Source organism: Tenrec ecaudatus (genome assembly GCF_050624435.1).
Source record: "Tenrec ecaudatus isolate mTenEca1 chromosome 12 unlocalized genomic scaffold, mTenEca1.hap1 SUPER_12_unloc_4, whole genome shotgun sequence".
Lineage (NCBI taxonomy): Eukaryota > Metazoa > Chordata > Mammalia > Afrosoricida > Tenrecidae > Tenrec > Tenrec ecaudatus.
In genome coordinates this window covers 586,928-593,657 of record NW_027457636.1, presented here as the reverse complement: position 1 = coordinate 593,657, position 6,730 = coordinate 586,928, and the positions used below count along the sequence as shown (strand labels likewise).

General features: G+C 43.2%; 1 pseudogene; it reads left to right on the top strand.

Moving 5' to 3' along the window:
* Positions 1-5,411: 5,411 nt before the first annotated feature.
* On the top strand, positions 5,412-6,485 carry LOC142435934 (transcription factor YY2-like; annotated as a pseudogene).
* The last annotated feature ends 245 nt before the right edge of the window (positions 6,486-6,730 follow it).

The window sequence follows — 6,730 nt, the reverse complement described above, 5'->3', positions numbered from 1 at the left end:
AATGGAATAGTCCAGAGAAAAAAACATGGTTGTTTTTTTTAAGATTAACCAAAAAATAGAACCACATTCAATGGCTGTATTTTAACCATAGGGTGTAGTTTAACAATACAGGGGCTAATTATGGCAGGCATTGTGGAAATAGTGAAAGACTAGGCAGGATTTCCTTCTGTTGTGCAAAGGGTCATTACGAATGAGGAGTGTGTCTACCAGTCTAAGTATCACCATCAATAAAAAGTAATTCCCACATATTGACCAACTGGATACATTGCCATCAGATTCATTCTGTTAATGAAGTCCTGAGACTATTACATTTCTAAACCGTGAAAGAGCTCAATATCCCATTTTTAAAAACCTATAGAAAATGTTTCACTGCATGAAGTGAATAAAGAAAACTGTAGGGCTGAAGAAATTCTGACACTAGACAATCGGATAACCCATGTCCTCTGGTAGAGCTTTATATCCAGACTCTACACAGGAAGTTCTGTTGCCCATCCCAATGAACCAAGTCCCAAACTATGAGGTTGACGCCTTACATAACGAGGCCTAAATCACATAAGGAAGATCATCCCAGTAATCCAGTGGATTATACCATATATACATTTGATAGCAATAGCTATCACGAAGCTTTATGAAGCCCCGTCTTTGTTCCCCTCCCCTGCCATGCTCTTACATTATAGACAACCCTCAGCTATTGGACATAGTGTTCCCAACAAGTCCTATCTAACCTTTATCTGGATAATGAAAATACCCTAGGCATCTTTAATACCATTTTGAAGCTCAAGCTTCTTGAAGTCAAATTGATGCATTCTTTACATACAAGAAGCAGAAGTCTAGAAAGTTTGGAGTTGGTTGAATGAATTTGGTTCACACACCAGCAAAATGTTGAAATCTTCCCTTGTCATGCATAGACGTGAAAGATAGTATTCCCAGGTTTTAGCTCCCTCAACTGGACGATATTTCTCTCTGGCAAATCTGTGACCTGAAACTTAGCAGTAGATAATATTGAGTAGGGCAAGTCAGTTTCTTGGCCTGTACTTCTTACCCTAAGTGCTTCCTTGTGGCCTCAAAACCATGCTCCAATCTGAGTGTTTGCATTAAATAGAGGACCCCCTCTAAATTTAGGGTACTCTCCTCTTTTCTTCAGCCCCCTTAGTTGACATTCATGTCAGACAGGAGATATTTCTTTATCTCAGAGGATGAATGGATTCCAGGTCTTCCCAAAATGAAAACAGTGAATCTGAAGTACTGTATAGACTTGGGAGGTAAATGCTTAGGTTGAGTATAGATCTACATTGTTAAAGGTTGTCCTACAGCATTAAACCACACAGATGAATTTGATATTACCTTAGGTGATTTTTCAGGCACAACATATTGTTTCAGTCCAAGTCAATGAACTCACTGTGTCAATTGTTTTTGTGCCATTAAAACACTAGTATTGTGCTTTAAAAATAATTAAGAAAAGTGTGATATGTGATCAATGGTTTTGTTGCTGCTGTTATTTATTGTGCACTGTTTCTAGTAACAATTATTTCTCTTTTTAAAAACCATTTTATTGGTGGCTCATACAATTCTCACAATCCATACATACATCCATTTGTCAAGCACATTTGTACATGTGTTGCCATCATAATTCTCAAAACATTTGCTTTCTACTTGAACCCTTTGCATCAGCTCCTCAGTTTTCCCCCTCCCTCCCGTTTCCTCCCTCACTAAAGAACTCTTGATAATTTCGAAATTATTATTGCTTTGTCATATCTTACACTGTCTGACGTCTCCCTTCTCCCACTTTTCTGTTGTCCATCCCCCAGGGAGGAAGTTATATGTAGAGCCTTATAATCAGTTGCCCATTTAGAATTATTTCTTTCCATTTATGTTTTAGTTTATTTTTATACTTCATTATCTGAATATAACACAAACAAGCCCTTGCTTTCCAGAACTTAGAAAGATTTTTAAAGAAAATCCCCCCAATATTTTAATGATCATCTAACTAAAGAATCAGAAATTATTTATATGTATTTTAAGTAGTAGTCACACACTTGTTCATGTTTCTTTTTTCCCACTATCTCATCCAGCTAATTACTGTATGTTTATGTGTTGATACCAATGTAAATGTTTCTCTTACTGTGACATTCAACAGATTCTGAGTATTTCGTCAAAGTTCATCCTGCTTCAAACTCCTTGTATCCCATGGAAACTGTATAATATTTATAGTGTGTGAACAAATGTGTATGGTTAGTGGAGCACATTTAGAAGCCCACAGTAATAGAGTGTGGTACCACAGTAGAGTGTGGCAACCAGTGAAAGATGTTTTAGAGGTGAACAACAATAAATAAAATGAAATAAAGCAGGAAATACTAGGGGGACTTGGCTAAGGCAGAGACAACCTTAACAAGAACAAAAGCCCAGAGGGAGGTGTATTTTCTAGTCTCTACAGCTCTTGTGTTTAAGGATGCCCAATGTTATGGCTTTTGTGAAAGACAGCACATTACCAATAAGGAATGACAAGGTGTAGGTAGACAGATGATACTAAGAGTCAAGGTGAATGAGGGAAGAAGCTTAAAAATACATGAGATGAAGGAAGGTAATGGCTGATGCAGTCACTCTCTTCCTGCCTGTGGAGGAGAAATGCAAAGCCCTAGACTGTAGGCACAAGGTGCACAGCAGCACGGGGGAACTCCAGGGTGAGGTCTTGTGACTAGCTCTCAGAGGGTCTCTGCAAGCCTGGGATTATGACCACTTTTAGACAGCAGATGAAGCAACAGCAATCTAGTTGAGAGGAATTACTAATAGGTGGAAGAAGGACAAGCATGATGGTAGGGTAAGGAGGAAGGTAAAAGGAAACAGAAGAAAGATCTAGGAAGCAAAGCTATGGATAGTGGTATAAGCATAGGTCTGTGCATATGTAAATACATTAATTCTGAAAATAGAGATCTTGACCTACATGCATATATTTATAAGGCAATACACTAAGATAGTAGATGGACTTTGGGACTCTGCTCAAGCCCTCCCTCAATGCAAGAACACTTTGCTCTAACAACCTGACCTTCTTTGATGCTCACCATACCAGCATGATCACTGAAGACAAAATGGGTACGTAAGCAAATGTGGTGAAGGAGAATAGTGCCTGGCTATCAAAATATATACTATCTGAGGTTTTAAAGGCTTGAAGTTTAAAAGAGGCTATCTAGTAGAGAAGCAATGGACCCACATGGAAGAAGCTCATCATCCTGTGTGATCATGAGGTGTCAAAGAGATAGGGTAATAGGCTTCATAAGACCACAAAGAAGCAAGCAAAACCCCCCAACACATTGCTGAGAATGAGGGGGGTTGTAGTAGAGACGCCACCTCTATCTGTAAACAATGGGACATCCCCTTACAGAAGGGTCACACTGAAAGGATGAGTCAACCTGGGGGCAGGATAGCACTGATGAAACACAAATATTATTAGGTTCCTTGAGGCTTCCTCACACCCCACTATCATGACTCCAATTCTGCCTTTCCCTGTGGGCTAGACTGGAGCATGTGCACAGGTACAGAAAAGAGATAAGAGTTCACAACATACCGAATCTAGGAACAGGAATGGGAGTATTGATACCAGTCGGGGAAGCGAAAGGCAGGGAGGGGAGGGGAGGAAGGGGGAGCCAATCACAATGATAGACACATAACCACACACACACACCCCGGGGATAAACACACAAAACATGGGGGAAGAGAGATAGCAGTCAGTGCAAGATACAAAAATAACAATAATTTAATATTTATCAAGGGGTGACAAGAGTGGGGGGGGAGGAAGAGAGGGGATAAAAGGAGCTGATACCAAGGTCTCAATGGAAAGTAAATGTTTAGAAATGAATGATGGAAATATATGTACAAATATTCTTGATACAATTGAATTGTGGATTGTTACAAGTCCCCAATAAAATTATCTTTTTAAAAAAGCACATGAAATGGATTAAGGAAAGAGATGACTTATCATCCATTCTGTCATCTTGGACTAGAGCATGGGTTTCAAGCTCTCTAAGTAATGTTGACAGAGGGAAAACGACACAAACAAGGAGACGGCTTATTGTCTTGGGTTCTAGGATATCCCATCCATAGTCTTGGTCTTCTAGGGAGACTGGATTAGCTAGTGTCTGGGCTGGAGTTTGTGAAACATGCTTAACCAGGAACTTGGAGCGAGGAAAACAAAATGAGTGTGGTGGGGAGAGGCTGTGCTTTGATAAAGGAGAGCAGCATTAGTCTGAGTGGCTAGTTGGACATCATTGGCACAGCCCTTTTGTAACCCCCAGGGTGTTTCTGAAGGCAGAGGGGTGTGAGGTTGCAGTCCTAGGATAAAGGGTAAGGTTTAGGGCCCCTCTAAAACTGATCTGCAAGTCATGGTAATAAACAGATGCACAATTTGTTTTAGACTCTCTTATGCCCAGTCACCATGCATTTCTGGAATCTCCACGTCATCATTCCTCTAGGTCTTAGGGACAGCCTTCCAGCTCAGGGCTCTGAGACAGGTTGGTTTCAGAGGAAGGTGGGCTTCCAGCTCCCTCCTTGATCAATATTCTTAATCTAAGCTTGACTAAGTATTAACTTCTTCTGGAAAGACTGTCAGCTTATGGAAAATTACAAAAGAACTAAAAGGTGATAATAAGTTCAATAGATGCATTATACTGGATAAATCTGCCTAACAAAGCCTCTTTAGAGTGTTGAAAAACAATGATGTTACTTTGAGGACTAGGTTTATCTGACCCAAACCATGGCATTGCCGATTACCGCATATGCATATATAAGTGGGACATTGAATAAGGGAGAAATAAGAAGAATGAATGTGGTTGAATTATAGTGCATGGGCATTCAAATAGGCAAACAAATCTGTTTTGGCAGAAGTAAGGCCAGGGTGCTAGTTAGAGGGTAGGAAGTGAGAGCTCACATTAAATACTTTGGACATGTTGTCAGAAGTGACCAGTCCGTGGAGAAGGATGTTTTTTTTTTGTTTTTTTTTTTGGTAAATTAGAGGGGCAGTGACAAATAGGAATCCCTCGACTACATGGATTGACACAGTGACTGAAGCAATGGGTTCATCCTAAACTGTGAGAATGCTGCAGGGGTGGGCAGAGTTTCATTCCCTTGTGCACAAGGTCCCTGTAAGATAGAATGGACACCATCAGAACTATCAACAACAAGAGCCTCAGAAATTACTAATCAACACCCAAGGCGTGCACAAAATGCTAAATAGTTATGTTTACAAAAGTTATTTCCATGCCATCAAATGCACAAAAGCTCAGGAGACATTCACTGGAATTTAAGTTCTAGTTTAAAAGAAGGAATGGGCCCTGCCCACTCACTGCGTTCTTCCCTCTGCCTTCCTTCCCCGCTGCGGGACGCCTCCTCATACAGCCGGGAGCCCGGAGCCCGGAGCCATGGCCTCGGGCAACACCCTCCACAGCGCCATGGACGGCCCGGAGATGCCAGCCGAGATCGTGGAGCTGTGTGAGATCGAGGTGGAGACCATCCAGGTGGAGACCATCGAGACCACGGTGGTGGGCGAGGAGGACGTGGACTGGGACGATCGCGGAGGCGGGAGCGGCCATGGGCACACCGGCTACCACCACCAGCAGCAGCAGTCCATGATCGCGTTACAGCCGCCGGTCACCGTGGACCCGAGCCAGGTGCACCACCACCAGGAGGCGATCCTGGTGCAGACACGTGAGTTGGTGGTCGGCGCCGAGGAAGGCTTCGAGGGCCAGATCCCGATCCCAGTTCCAGCGCCGGCCAGCATTGGCGAAGAGGACAACGATGACTACATCGGCCGCAAGAGCAGCGATAGCCACAGCTCTTGTGGGGCGGCGGCACCGGCAGGGGCGATGCGGGCAACAAGAAGTGGGAGCATGAGCAGGTGCAGATCAATCAAGACGCTGGAGGACCAGTTCTCTGTCACCCTATGGTCGTCAGATGAAAAAAAGGTCTTGACCATGAGACTGGCTGGGGAGCAGATCATTGGGGAGAACTCCCCTCCTGACTAATCGGAGTACATGATGGGAAAGATGCTCCCGCCCGGAGGGATCCCCGGCATCAACCTCTTGGACCCCAAACAGCTGGCAGAATTTGCCAGAATGAAGCCAAGAAAAATTCAAGAAGATGATGCTCCGAGAACAATAGCTTGCCCTCACAAAGGATGCCCGAAGGTGCTCAGGGACAGCTCAGCCAGGAGGAGGCACCTGGACACCCACGGCCCTGCGTCCACCTCTGTGCCGAGTGCGGCAAGGCTTTTGTCGAGAGCTCAAAGCTAAACGACACCAACTGCTTCGCACTGGAGACAAGCCCTTTCAGTATAAGTTTGAAGGCTGTGGGAAGCGGTTTCCCTGGACTTCAATTTGTGCGCAGACGTGCAGATCCACGCAGGAGACAGGCCCTAGGTGAACAAGAAGTTTGCTGAGTCTACTGACCTGAAATCTCACATCTTAATACACGCTAAGGCCAAAAACAAGCAGTGAGAAACCGTGAGAAGGTAGCTCCTTCTCAGCTCCAGAAGCCTTTTCCAGAAGTGACTGGCAGACAACGCGCCTCTCCTTTGTAGATTGTTTCCAGGAAAGAATTTTAAAAATGAATCCTACATACCTAAGGGACATGTTTTGATAAAGTAGTAAACATTTTAAAAACACAAACTTTATTAAGATGACATTGTTAAGATACCCTATCTTGCTCCGTAATCTCGTTTCAAAAAAAAATAGTGTTTTTG